Source organism: Lissotriton vulgaris, chromosome 5, assembly GCF_964263255.1.
Source record: "Lissotriton vulgaris chromosome 5, aLisVul1.2, whole genome shotgun sequence".
In the NCBI taxonomy this organism is placed as follows: Eukaryota; Metazoa; Chordata; class Amphibia; order Caudata; family Salamandridae; genus Lissotriton; species Lissotriton vulgaris.
Window position 1 is genome coordinate 60194189 of NC_141693.1, and position 15107 is coordinate 60209295.

At 46.4% G+C, this 15107-nt stretch overlaps 1 pseudogene across 1 annotated transcript in view; it reads right to left on the minus strand.

Moving 5' to 3' along the window:
* Positions 1 to 9397: 9397 nt before the first annotated feature.
* The window catches only part of LOC147710156 (E3 ubiquitin-protein ligase TRIM39-like), a 109313-nt pseudogene continuing 103603 nt past the window's right edge, over positions 9398 to 15107 (minus strand). Inside the window, exon 6 of the transcript XR_015295579.1 lies at positions 9398 to 9907. The product of XR_015295579.1 is annotated as an E3 ubiquitin-protein ligase TRIM39-like (transcript). The remainder of the gene's footprint in view (positions 9908 to 15107) is intronic.

The following is a 15107-nucleotide window of genomic DNA, read 5'->3' on the forward strand; positions in this document are numbered from 1 at the left end:
AGAGGGACGATGAGAGATTGGAGGGGGAGGGACGCTGAGAGATGAGAGGGAGAGGGATGCTGAGAGATGAGAGGGACGAAGAGAGATGAGAGGGACGAAGAGAGATGGGAGGGAGAGGGACGATGAGAGATAACTGTGAGAGGGATGAAGAGAGATGAGTGGGAGAGGGACGAAGAGAGATGGGAGGGACAAAGAGAGATGGGAGGGAGAGGGATGCTGAGAGATGGGAGGGAGAGGGACGATGAGAGATTGGAGGGGGAGGGACGCTGAGAGATGAGAGGGAGAGGGATGCTGAGAGATGAGAGGGACGAAGAGAGATGAGAGGGACGAAGAGAGATGGGAGGGAGAGGGACGATGAGAGATAACTGTGAGAGGGATGAAGAGAGATGAGTGGGAGAGGGACGAAGAGAGATGGGAGGGACAAAGAGAGATGGGAGGGAGAGGGATGCTGAGAGATGGGAGGGAGAGGGACGATGAGAGATGGGAGGGAGAGGGACGCTGAGAGATGTGAGGGAGATGGACTATGAGAGATGGGAGGGAGGGGTACGATGAGAGACGACAGGGAGACGGACTGTGAGAGACGGGAGGGAGCGGGATAATGAGAGATGGGAGGGAGAGGGATGATGAGAGAGATGGGAGGGAGAGGGACGATGAGAGATGGGAGGGAGAGGATGCTGAGAGAGGGGACTTGATCACATGGCACTCATTCATACTATCAATGAGTTGATCACATGGCTCTCACTCACCCTACCCGAGATGATCACATAGCACTCACCCTATCTGAGTTGATCACATGGCACTCGCTCACACTATCTGAGTTGATCACCTGGCATTCCATTTGTTTTCAACCAGAAATAAATCATCTGGCAATCTGTTCATCTTTATCTGATACAACAAGCCGATTTTATTTCCCTTTCTGATGCATTCAAGAATGTCAATCTTATTCATGGAGGGATGATCTAACAGTCCCTTGGAGTCCAGAAAGCTTCTTAGTTGGAGATATTTAAAAAAACAGTTCTCGGGAGATTAAATCTATGTTGTAGAGTGGAAAAGCAGCACTCATACTATCAATGAGTTTATCACATGGCACTCACTCACCTTATCTGAGTTGATCACATGGCACTCACTCACCCTATCTGAGTTGCTCACATGGCACTCACACTATATGAGTTGATCACATGGCACTCACTCATACTATCAATGATTTGATCCAATGGCACTCACTCACCCTACCTGAGTTGATCACATGGCACCCACTCACCCTATCTGAGTTGATCACATGGCACTCGCTCACACTATCTGAGTTGATCACATGGCACTCACTCACCCTGAGTTGATCACATGGCACTCACCACCCTATCTGAGTTGATCACATGGCACTCACTCATACTATCAATGGGTTTATCACATGGCACTCACTCACCCCATCTGAGTTGATCACATGGCACTCACCCATACTATCAATGAGTTGATCACATGGCACTCACTCACCCTATCTGAGTTGATCACATATCTGAGGTGATCACATGGCACTCACTCACCCTATCTGAGTTGATCACATGGCACTCGCTCACACTGAGTTGATCACTCGCCACACTATCTGAGTTGATCACATGGCACTCACCCATACTATCAATGAGTTGATCACATGGCACTCACTCAACCTATCTGAGTTGATCACATATCTGAGGTGATCACATGGCACTCACACTTTCTGAGTTGATCACATGGCACTCACTCACCCTATCTGAGTTGATCACATGGCACTCACTCACCCTATCTGAGTTGAGCACATGGCACTCGCTCACAGTATCTGAATTGATCACATGACACTCACTCATACTATCAATGAGTTGATCACATGGCACTCGCTCACACTATCTGAGTTGATCACAAGGCACTCACTCACCCTATCTGAGTTGATCACATGGCACTCACCCTATCTGATTTGATCACATGGAACTCACTCACACTATCAATGAGTTGATCACATGGCACTCACACTATCTGAGTTGATCACATGGCACTCACTCATACTATCAATGAGTTGATCACATGGCACTCACTCACACTATCTGAGTTGATCACATGGCACTCACTCACCCTATCTGAGTTGATCACATGGCACTCGCTCACACTATCTGAGTTGATCACATTGCACTCACTCACTCTATCTGAGTTGTTCACACGGCACTCACTTACCCTATCTGAGTGGATCACATGGCACTCACTTACACTATCTGAGTTGATCACATGGCACTCACCCATACTAGCAATGAGTTGATCACATGGCACTCACTCACCCTATCTCATTTGATCACTTGGCACTCACTCACACTAACTAAACAATTCTGCATTCATGAATAAAGTGTAAGCAGTCCCCAAACTGTATATATAAGGATAAAATATTTTAAAAAATTGGAGTCTAGCATTGCAGTATAGGGCCAGGGGTGACCAATGGCTCAACCATAGAGTAAATGTCATAACAAGAAAAGAGCCCATCCCCATTGAGCCAATTATGTTTCACAAATTATGTTTCACAAAATTGACTGACAAGTGTTGGATTTGGTGCATAAATAAAAACCCCGAATCCGGCAAAGCATTTTAGGCCCATGGATGGCCAAAGGGTGAATGTGACCGAGAGTGGGCACATGGAATGGACTTGAATAACCTGCAATAAAAGGAGGAAAGTTCCTAAGCATGCATGCTGTATTGAGGTCACCGTCCCCGAAAGACGCCACACTTATTGCCTTGCCGAGAAACGGGTGTTAAAGCCATATCTAATCACGAGTGCGAAAACATCAAAACCAGATCCAATGTCTGCAAATGCAGAGAAACGAGAAGAATAACGGGCCTTATGAAGGTAAGGAGACTGGCTCTGGGACGGAAGGAGAGAGAGAGGGAGAGCTTAAAGTTTCTACAGTCCCTCAGCTGTGCTCCCCCCTAAGGGGTGCATACACCCGCTTGTGATTCATCATCCGCTAAATACTGCTAACCTGTAAAACCATGGTAAGGTGTTTTTCTGCCCAACTCACTTTAGCACAAAAACACAGACCTTCAGCTTGTTCCTGTAATGCTCAATACTGTGCCCTATCACTTAGCAGCTTTGAAAACAACACCTGCAAATCCAAAATATTAATTTCCCAAAAGGGACGCATGCGCTCCATCTGAGCAATATAACATGGCATCTACTTCTTTCATACTCCCATGTGATAAACCCTTCATCCCCATGCTTGCACAAAAAGACTCTCATTGCTCCATTCAGTTTGTGTCTTGCTGTGTCCATGGCGTTGTGTTTTAGGTCATCCCACAATAGATTCAGTCCATCCGATGCATGTGTAGCCCCAAAGCTCTTCGGCCTCACCAAGTCCTCTTTCATCTTCTTCAGCAAAGAGAGGCCCAATAGCTGCACAGATCATTTTCTGCTAGATTTATTATTACTAAATCTGGACATCCTCTGCCCATAAATAGTTCAGACAATAATGGCAACAACTGCCCCCCTCATCCCACTCTTACACCACCAATATACCTCGTGTCTACTACTTGAACTTTGTAGCCCATTGAACCAAGGACTGCCCTACGACCCACATCACTTTTCCTTCTGCCAATGGGCCTTGTATACAACCGAGACTAAAACAAAAATAATATAGCCAATCCCACCATGCCTTAAAAACCAGATAGCCCTACTCCCTCATATGTACCTCTCACGACGCCTGGACCGTCGTCTCTCAATCCTCCTTATGTCCTCAGTTGAAATCCTAACCTCATATGTACCACTCACGACGCCTGGACTGTCATCTTTCAACCCTCTTTATGTCCTCAGTCTGAAGTCCTGACCTTGCTGCCTCAGATGCAGCATCAGTCTGGAAAGAGCATATGCCAAAGCCCTTCGCTGATGTTCCCAATATTCCCAAAAGATTGGCCGCAGTCACTCACTCACCTACAGTAGGGTAAACAACCTCATCTCCTAAATACACCTGGAAATTGTCAAATTTGTCAAAAGTCCACCAGCCTCGGTCACAAGCCCAGTCTTCAATACAACCCATCTCCTTAGCCCTCTATGATCTGTTCTGGAACGCCTGAGCCATATTTTCAAAAACATATCTTCCATTCCCACCTCTTGTTGTTTTACACCTGGCCTCTTCCTTGAGCCCAACAATTTAAACACCATAAAAACATCCATAACAAGTTAAAGACTAAAAGATTTCAACTTCAAAATTATTATAACTGCAAAACCCCAACACCCAGATTAACCTCGTCAACAAGTGAAATGTAATGGGATCCCATAGCTTAGATTTCCTTCCATTCTTTTTTGACCAACCCGCTAGTACTCGCCTCACCAGTTCCTAAGCCCCCGGGTCATATCCCTAAAATAACTTCACATGAATGACAAACCTCCCTGGTTCCCAGCAATGGTAACAGCTGATAAGCTCCTGTCAATCAAAGATAATCAAAAATGCATGATGTCCTCGTTACTCAGTTCCAAACCGTCTTTATCACCCCCTTTTTTCTTACCCCAACCATATTTAAACTCCCACCAATCCTTTCAGTGGGCTCATCGACTAGTTACTGATAGAGAATGTTCGGCAAGTTCCAGCATGCTCATTGCCCCAGTGACCAGATGTCCTGTGACAACCTGGTTGTCATCTCTTCCGTTTCTAGGGCAAAACTTCAAAAACTCTTCCACTGAGAACAAGATGAAGTATCAGCAATGTCAATTCTCGTTTCAGGAATATGATTTGCTCTAAAAGCAATATTGAAATGCAGACAACAGTACAACCCTTCCACAAGAGCCGCGAAACCCTCAAGTCCTTGCCTTCTGTTAAACAACTCAACCCCTGATATGTTATCCACGTTGAATGTTACTCTTCTGTTCATCAGTTTCACACAACACACCACCAAAGCAACCGCCAGTGAAAATGTAATTGTTCTGCACACCGCCATCCATCCCAGAACAAGCCACAACCAAGGAACTCTTGCTCAGAAAAAATCTGTACATGTCACTTTGTCCCGTCCTCTGCAAAAAAAAATGCTTACTCTGTTTAAATTCTCAATAACATGCTGGCATACATGCAGATCTGCCCGAGGAGCAACTGCCATTCACCTTCTATGGTACGGTAAATCCACCCCTGACATGGCAAAGCCCAACCTTGTTCAAAACATTCTTCCAGCTCTGACCACTCTGCATGCAAAATTGAGAGGCTCCAACAAACATTTAACCTAATGGAGCACCAACTTCCGCTCTTTGCAGACCTCTTCTACAAATAAAATAATCTCTTGTACTTTGTCTCCTGGCAACCTCGCCTGCTCTGTCTTTTCCGGTGCTAGGGGCACCCCAAAAGCCTCTGCCAAGTCCTGAAAAATGCCCAATACTCCTCTGTCATTACCTGAACTTCTCTTCCCAACAAACAAGAAATCATCCAGATATGTGAAATCAGTCTGTGACCAGCTCTTCTTGAAAACCCCATTGTAAGAAGGTGCTTAAAATTTCAAAAAGAGAACATGAAATTGTACAACCCATGGACATAACTCTGTCTGCATATATTGTCCCTTCAAATGACATCCCCAGCAAAGAAATCTCCAATCTATGAACTGGTATTATGTGAAATGCCGACTTAATGTCACATTTGACCTGTTCTGCCCAAAACTAATAGTATCAACCGATGCAGCGCACTGCTCTGTTGCATCTTCCTGAGTCTTGCAGCCATTCACTTACGCCCCTCTGGCGATGATAAATGGTGAATTAAACAATATTCCCCTGGGGTTTTCTTTGGAACTACCCCCAAAGAGGCAGCTTCAAATCTGGGAAGGGCCACTCAGAATTGGGCCTGCAATCCTTTCTTCCTCCACTTCTTTCTTTGGTTTCTCCTTCATCATTGGCTGACACTGACCAACACTGTTGTCGCGGGCCTTGATATCTCATTGTAAAACCACCACTGAAACCCCCTTTGAGTCCGACGGCCACTTCCCTCTCTGGATAACATGCCAGTCAAGCCATCATTTAAGGCTCAGACTGCTGCCCCCTTGGCCCGGGATGACTCCCACTGTTCCCCCACCATCTACAGCCCAAACATTGTGTTAGCGGGTGTCACACAGCCTCAACATTCATACCAACAGCGGCAAAACTGGTGGAAGCACATTCCACTGTTAAAAGCGTAACATGCCACTTTTGGGACCCCGGCTGTCCTCTTCCATAGCTTCCCACCCTCCACAGACGGTACAATCCAGCAAGGGCTGGTATTGAATCGGCATACCACTTGATGCAAGTGCAGCTGGCACCGGTCGTGGTAAAGACGTGCAACACACCATCAGCAGCTTTTGTGATGGAGTGATCACCTGTTTAGGTGCGGTACTTCATGTCAGGATTCTAATACACTGATAGAGCGACCAGGGCTGGTTTTACAGAGGTCTCTGAGAGGTGGAATTGAGGGGATTGGCAGAGTTATGTGCAGACCCCTAGTTCATAAGGGCAAGAGGGTTACGGGTCAGTTGTGACGGAAGTTGATAGATGTGTGTACCTAATAATTGTAGAACAATAAGGTCCAGGGGGCACCCAAAGTGCAACCCTCCTGGATACAACTATCACTGTCCTCTCAATCTGCTGCAAGGGACTGGCCCTGGTGGCAGCATCTCTGCGCGTGACCCTTCTTACATTTTATTACTGCAGAAATGGGGGGCAGCTCCTACACCAACCTCAGCTTTGCTGCTGGGTCCTTGGGGGATGAGTGGGTTGGAGGGGGAAGTCCATGCACCAGCCTCTGCTCTGGTGCATTTTAACTGGGCTACCATGATCCTCAGGCCGGGGCACCTTGGCGCTAGATTACACACCTGTTCATCCGTAGGGTCCAGTTGGGCGGGTCAGATGCATGGTGTCCTCTTAATGCAAATCCCAAGGGCCCGGGTCACCTCAGTCCATCACAGGCGGTGGGAGCCGGACAACCCGCAGACGAGCAGCTCCTTCATCTGAGCAGTCACTCCTCCTGTAGACTGACTGCTGGCAGTCTCTCTCTTTCTCACTCTGTTTCACACCACCCACCCTCTTTCTCTATCCCATTCTTTCTCCACTCTCTACCTCCTCCCTCTGTCTCTCTTACACTCCCTCTCCCCACCATCCCTCACCTCGACCCCTCGCTTTTTCTCTCCACTTCTTTCCTATCTCCCCTTTCTTTCTCTCCACATCAGTGTATCTCACTCCCTTCTCTCTCTCTTTCTCCCTCTCATTTTACTTCAACCACTTTCTCTCTACTCGCCTATTCCCCTCCATTGTCACCGCTCTCTCGCTCCCTTTCTACCCATCACTTCTAACGCTCTCACTCTCGCCCCTCACCCGGGCTGGAGACATGCGTCTGGGCACCCACGGAGGTAAGTGCTCACGGTAGGGCCGAGGCAGAGTCAGACTGGCTGCCCCCAGGAGCTCTGTGTGAGCGCGTGCACTATTGGAGGGGCGCCCCCTGACGAGTCCAGTGAAAACAAATGTCGTTCTATCTGTAACCACAGGGCAACAGCCTATCTACATTAGGGCCCCTATGGACCACCCCCAACCCCCAGAGTATCACTAGGTGCATCTTTCTGTCCCCTCTATTTTCTGTGTACAGTCCTGAGTTCTGTGTTTGTGATTAAAACACATTTCATTTTTCAAGTAAAAGCACTGGCTGAACAATCCTTTATCTGTTTTATGCTTTAGAGAGTTCTTGGTTTCTAACCCCACACCTTCTCCTTGAATAAGCCCTGGACTGCTCGTCTTCACTACTCTGAGAGTCAAGGGGCGAGGGGTTCACTTGGTGCTCAGTCTTGGACCCAACAGTAAGGTGAAGCCCCCAGGACACCAGTGGTAACAGGTTCTCTTTGTTATAGTTTGAGTCCAGTTACCCCAGATTGACACAGAGCTCCTGAAAACAGTTCGACAATTGCAAGTATCGTAAATTGATCTGTTTAGTATGTTTTTGTAAATGTTTTGCTGGTAATATTAATTTATAACCAGTAAAAAAAAATGTTAATCTGATATTGTTAATAGTTGTACTGAAGTAAACCAAAACTACAAGCCCAGAATTCATAAGGATCTTAAATGAATGTCTAGGGCTTGGAGGTCCATTTCTCAGTGACGTCAGCTGCAGCCATTGGTAACAGCTTGAAGGTTTATATAAATGATACAATACAGTGCAATCGTTAGCATAAATATTTAAGGTAAAAAGGAGACACAAATAGATATCCATTTAGTAGTTAATTTGTACAGAGGGAAACTAGAACACCTGGATTAATTGCGGCTTTGCAATCATAGACAAATATTTGACTTCACTGATGGTCCATTTTCTTCCCTATCACATATGAAAGCACCTTCGAAACCGTGAGTTTAGAATAGCAGCGCTACAAAAAACGATTGCGTTTGAATTAATGGATCGAAAAGAATCTGGGCAGAGCCCGCTTTAGAGTTAGAGGCGTCAGGTGCGACAATATTTTTTCGCGCCCCTCCGCTCATGACACCATTTCCAAATATTCCCTCACCCCCACCTTCCAACAGTGGCACCCATCTCTGTACAGTCCCTCTCTCATACGCATGTCTTTTGTTTTATAGCGCTACTCATGACAACTCTAGGGTGTCAGAGCACTTTACAACAAACACACATTAACAGAGGCAATGAATCTTATATGTGTAAATCAGTCTACAGGAAATGTTACACAAACCAATGAGGATTAACGTTCTGTGTTCTGCATGTACACATTCTTTGCAGCTGGCATATTAACCCTCTGCGCTACTTAAGGATGAGTTGAAACTGTGACAAGTTAAAACTTCGATCTCTCTCCAGGAGAAACATTAATCACCTGCGTTGACATTTTTATTCCCTGAAACCTGCTGGACACACAAGGAAGCAGCAGGTGCTTTTAAACCCCAAAGTTATTTCTGCACACATCACTGCTCCCAGATTAGCGCAGGTGCGGCTGCACCGGTCGCACTGTCCTAAAGCCGCCCTGAATCTGGATCACGTGACAACTGTCTTGCGTCTGAGGTATTTAATAATATCCCTGTTGTTGGGCGGGGCATGACTGGTTTCTAGGGTCATGTTTAAAAACAATCACTTTTAATAAGTTCTTCTCAGCGCAGCGCTATAATGTGCAGATTAATGTCAAAGCTCCACGTGCGAAAGAAATACACATTTCTGAATTTTACAGAGACTTTATCATATGTTACATGATGTCTGGTGCATAATTCACACAGCAAACATTTCCTGCCCTTGTCTTAAAAAATGTACAAGGAAAAGAGGTATGTAGCAGTCAGTTTCAAGTGAGGCTTCTGGGTGTCATGGCAACATGTGGGAGGGTCGTTGTGAAGAAGATTCTTTGGAATGTTGGTGTTTGAACAGTAGATGATAGTTGAGGGGGGGGGGGGGGGGGGTCACTCTCACACCAGCCTCAGCTCCGCTCCATTGAGCCAGAAGAACGGGAAGAGCCTCTGTGTGAAGGGGGCCTGAGGGAAGGAGTAGAGAAGCTCCCAGGAATCAGCATTGTACAGGGACAGCCGCCCCCCCTCGTAGTCCAGATACACCCCCAGCTTCAGGGGCTTCTCACGAGGGGACAGAGTGATGCCAGGGGAGGTGAGAGCCTTGTACTGACCCCCCCACCGCTCCACAGCCCAGACTCCCTCCTCAGGTGACCATGTGAAGACTCCCTTCCTGTTCACAGACTCTGCTACGACCCCCACACGCCACCCTCTCCCCTCCTGCAGCAGCTGCACCTCCCAGTAATGTCTGTCGGAGGTGAACCCCTCGCTCCCAAGCACACAGTAGTAGGTGGTGAATCTCTTTCGGGGTGTCCGGCAGGGGCTGTGCTGTGCCCGTCTCTCTCACTCGTCTCCGCCCCTCAGACAGGAGGAGCTGAGGTTGAGCCGTGTCAGGATCCAGAGTCACCATCACTGCAGAGAAGAGATTCAGAATTAGAGATTTAATGACACAAATAAAGGCTGTAATTACTGCTTCTGTTTTACATATGATTAATTTACACCACATCTGGAAGGAGCACGCTGTGCTAGAGAGCGCGGCACTAGACTGCTCACTGCACTAAAGCACGCAGCACTAGACTGCTCACTACACTAAAGCGAGCAGCACTAGACTGCTCACTACACCAAAGCGAGCAGCACTAGACTGCTCACTACACTAAAGCGAGCAGCACTAAACTGCTCACTACACTAAAGAGAGCGGTACTAGACTGCTCACTACACTGAAGTGTAGGGGTGGGGGGGGGGCTGCTCCTGCTCCTGCTCGAAGAGCCAGGTCTTGAGGAGTCTTCTGAAGACGAGTAGGTCTTGGGTCTGCCGTATGTGGGTAGGGAGGGTGTTCCAGGTCTTGGCGGCGAGGTAGGAGAAGAATCTGCCGCCGGAGGTCATTCGTTGGATGCGGGGGATAGCGGCGAGGGTGAGGCTGGCGGAACTGAGCTGGCGGGTGGGGGTGTAGAAGCGGAGTCTGCTGTTAAGGTAGGCTGGTCCGGCGTTGTGGAGTGCTTTGTGTGCGTGAAAGCAAATGGCAGTGATGATATACTCAAGCTTTAAGTCCCTTACATGTGAATAACAAAGAAGCTCCCATTAGGAGAATATACCATGCGCTATCGAGAAACAGAAAAGGGCCTTGGGTGACATCGTGTCACTGCCGTTATATTATTTATATGAAATACCGATAGAGATATCAAAATAAAAAAGATTGTTGTTTGGGCCTTTAAATTAACGATGGGTAAACCCGCATTACAAGCCGTGCTGTCACTGAATTAGTAAATGTCTTTAGGGATCCATCCCAAACTGAATTTGTTTTTGCATCGACCGCAAAGGGGTTCATTTTTGAACAAATATTTCGAGCATTAATGATTTAATAAAAACAAAGCTGCTCTTGTTATGTAGCTGTATATTCATTCATTCATCTTACAGGGAACATTCAATACAAGCATTGGAAATGCAATAGGTCTCACATTTGTTTGAGTTAGAGCTAGTGGCATTGTAAATGGCAATGTGCTTTACCTGTGTAAAACACATGTTATGTGCGTGTATGCATGTGCTGTGTAGTGGAATAATGTGGGTTGGATTGTAATTTTTAGTTGCGGAATTGTGTCGAGTGGATTTGTGTAGTGGAATTATGTGGCATGGCATGCAGTGGAATTATGCGGATAGTAATTATGTGGTATTGAGTGCAGCGGAACTATGTGGAGTGAGATTGTGTGTTATGAGTGGAATTATGTGGAATGGTATTTTGTGTTGAATGAAGGGATATTTACTTTTATTTTAACCCCTTCCGTGCGGCCGCGATTTTTCCCGTGTGCGGCCGCCGGACGAACACGGGCGGGCCATGACGAACCCCAGCCGTCATCAGCACACGAGCACCGTAGTGCATGACGGCTGGGGTTCGTCACCAGCATGGAAGGGGTTAATATCTTTTCTTTCAAACACAAATACAGTGATGAACAGTAAAAACTGTACCTCAACAGAAAATGTTCCCTTCAGAGTTGTTAAACATGGGGCAGTAGTGTGAAAACACGATCTGTAGCAAGTCTTAGGCTGACTAGAAAATGCCCTGTTTATTCCCTTATTCAAGATCAGTGTTTAAGGCAGCTTGGAAAACAATCAAAACAATGTATTGCTGCAGTTAACGATAAAGCCTGAGCAAAAAAGCCTGTTTTGTACTCGTCAATAAAAGTCACTCATAACCAATTTCTTGACTGATTAAAGATAATGCTTGATGTCTTTGAAACTCCACCAATACACATAATCAGACATTGAAATGAGCGAGAAGGTTCCACTACCACAACATGTAGATGGCCCTGCGATGGTCACTCAATGAAACAGCAATATTCCCACTGTCAGCAAACATGATTTTAGTGAAATCATCAAGAAGTTTGATAGTGATGTAATATCACCATTAAGATCATCTGTGACCTTGCGCGAGGCCTTGAGCAGTGCTCTGGGCCCAGGGTCACCGGTCAGTAGATCTCTCTTCCAAGTGACCGACTCCACGCGTTTTCTTGTGCAAGAGATCCGGGTAACAAGTCTCCTGATGGGTGCTGTACATGATTCGGAAGGTGTCTCACTGATGTGTGTTAGGGATACACTCAAAACAACGACCAGCCCCATGAATCGGCCAAGACATCGACTAGTAGCAGCCGATCAAACCATGTAGAGACGATTACCAGCTTTTCCTGTGTAAATCCATGTAGTTTACATGGCTAGCATAACTAGTACCACATGTATGTGTGAGTAGATCTTAATTAAATAATGGGAGGAGCACACCCACGTTGGGAGAGTCCTGTGTTTATTTAGACCCTACAGTTATCAGCAGGGTTTACTAGTAGTCAGAACGGATATCCGTCCTTTTCCAACCTGTTTCCTCTACTGCTCTCCTATCTCTCATCCTCCCTCCCTCCAGAAACAAATGGAACGCCAAGTGTATGCATCTTGTGTGAAATCACCTATACTTCGATGGAGCAGGAAGGCTGGAGTACACCTTCGTTTGACTAAGCCACTTCCTGAAGAATGAGGAATTGCGGACAGAGGCAAGATCAGAGTTGCACACCCACACAAAGAGATGGGCTGCACGTCAATTTCCTGCATTATGTACTGCATGAACAAAGGAACCAAGGGCCTCATTTATGAGTTTTTGACGTAGGGCAGCGCCGCAGGCCTTCCTGCGGCGCTTCCCTACGCCAAAAGAAAAAGGCAGTAATGTGCAGTATCTATAAGATACGGCGCATTCCTGTCCTTCTCCCCTGTGCCGGACGCACAATGGACTGCCTGCGCTAACGCAGGCACCTTTGCACCATGGTGTAAGGGTGCCTGCGTTGCGGGAATGATTATTTTTGTACAGGAAGGGAAACCTTTGTGTACAAAAATAATCACAAGAGGCTTTTCCTCTTTCTATGTGTGCTGCAGAATGCAGCACACAGAGAAAAAGGAAAAACGAGGAGAAATAAAGATATTTCTCCCCGTTGCGTCCCCCTTACGCCTCGGCGTAAGCTTTTGGCACTACCTCAGTAAATCTGGAGAAGTGTCAAAAGGCCATGGATGTTGCTGAGAACGCCCCCAGCAACACCCATTGCACGCCCCTTTAACGCAGAACACTGCGTTAAAGGGACTGATATTTATCAGGCAGCATTAAGCGAAAGAAAGTGGCTTAGTGGTGCCTGATAAATATCACGCAGACTTCTGCGCCACGGAACGTCACAAAAAGGCACGTTCCAATAGCGCAAGTGTCCTCATAAATGAGGCCCCAAGTTCCTTGAAAGAGTACTCCGTGTTTTTTTTTTGTCCTTTCACCATTTTCATGTTCTCAATTATCACAGCTGGAGACTGCCACATCACTGTTTCCCTTGACATGATGCTGAATTAGCATGGAGGACCATGAGCCGTGTCACTATTCACCATGCCTTGGAGTCAGTAGTAGTCATATGCATCCCCTAATGTGATATCATTAAAGTCAAATGATGTGTGATGTCACTTCCGGTACACCTGCCATTTTGGTGTATTGATGTCTATGATTCTGCCCATAGCCGAATCTGTGAACAGCAACAGGTCAGTATGAGCTTGCATAACTTGCAAACGGTGCCAATGCCTGGTAGTCAAATCGTTGCAATCAAAGCTATTGATCAACAGAATGGACAGCAGGGATTCGAACCTTTACCCCTTCTGAACAAGTCTTTCATTATGATCCCTAAACCAACATTCGCAGGCACTCAGGGGTCACTTGTGGGTGGTAAAATGAATCAGTCCAAAACAAAAGAGTATCTAAAACTATAGTACATACAAAGCTCAACAAGCATTTACAATGCAATGGTCTCGGCATTATTAAAGGTAGAGCTATTGGCATTGCTAAAGACATTTTCTTTCATTTTATTTTTTTTTAAACATAAATAAATGGTATCGTCATTTACAATGGCAATAGGTGAGCATTAGAGAGTAGTACAGAGTATTCGCGGACACAGCCGCACACACACACACACACAGCCCCACACACATACAGTACCACACACACACAGCCCCACACACACACACACAGCCACACACACACACACACACACAGAGCCCCACACACACACACAGAGCCCCCCCCACACACACAGAGCCCCACACACAGAGCCCCCCCCCACACACACAGAGCCCCACACACACACACACACAGGGCCCTACACACACACACACAGGGCCCCACACACACACACACAGGGCCCCACACACACAGAGCGGTCGCAACTAGGACAACGCTGGCGCCTATCACAAAACAGAACCAGATAACAGAAAGCAAATGGCATTGGTTGGTTAGAAGCACAAGTTCAAAGTCAAATTCAAAGGTAGGAGCCTAAAGGGTAAAAACATAGGTCAAAGGTCAGGACAAATGAACATAAACTTATACCACAGATAAAATAGAACGTGGGAGGCCCAAACCGAAAGAATCAAAATCCCAAAATGTTCCCAAACAAAGGTGACTGCTGAAACACTTCACTTCCACCAAAAGTGATTAATTCCTGTGCTGTCTCTGAAGTTCCTACGTGCAAAGGGGCTTTCTACAGCTCACTGTTTGACCCCTAGTTCCTCTGCCAGCTTAAAGATATTCTGACTACTTCAAGAACAAAGCGGCGATCCCAGCAACATCTTGATTTTCAACTTTGCACAAGTCCAGTGAGTGGACACCTGTTTCTGTTCTGGAGCTCTGCGCTGACTGGTTAAATAATACTGCCGCCTGATTGCACAAATGTGGGAGTGTTTGCATAATGACTTTTTTTTAAGTGAGGATCGAATCCATATCTCTTATATAACCACCACATGCCACTGCACGCTACCGTCGCCTTTGTCTCAAACCACTTCGATAGTTGGAAGAAAGTTTTATTTGTTTATATTAAAAAACATATATTGGTTACAGTGAAAGTAACAAATTGCTGCCTGTGCACAAGTAACAAATTGCTGCCTGTGCACTTCGCCCGTGTGTCACTTCCGGTATCTTTAAAAAAATGACTTGGAATTCCTCGCCATGGATACAGTGCAATTACCAACAATTGTTAAGCGTTGCGTTTGTACCAGTGATTGCCACACTGTGGGAAACTCTTATCTGAGCACCGTTGGTGACATACGACCTCTGGGAAGC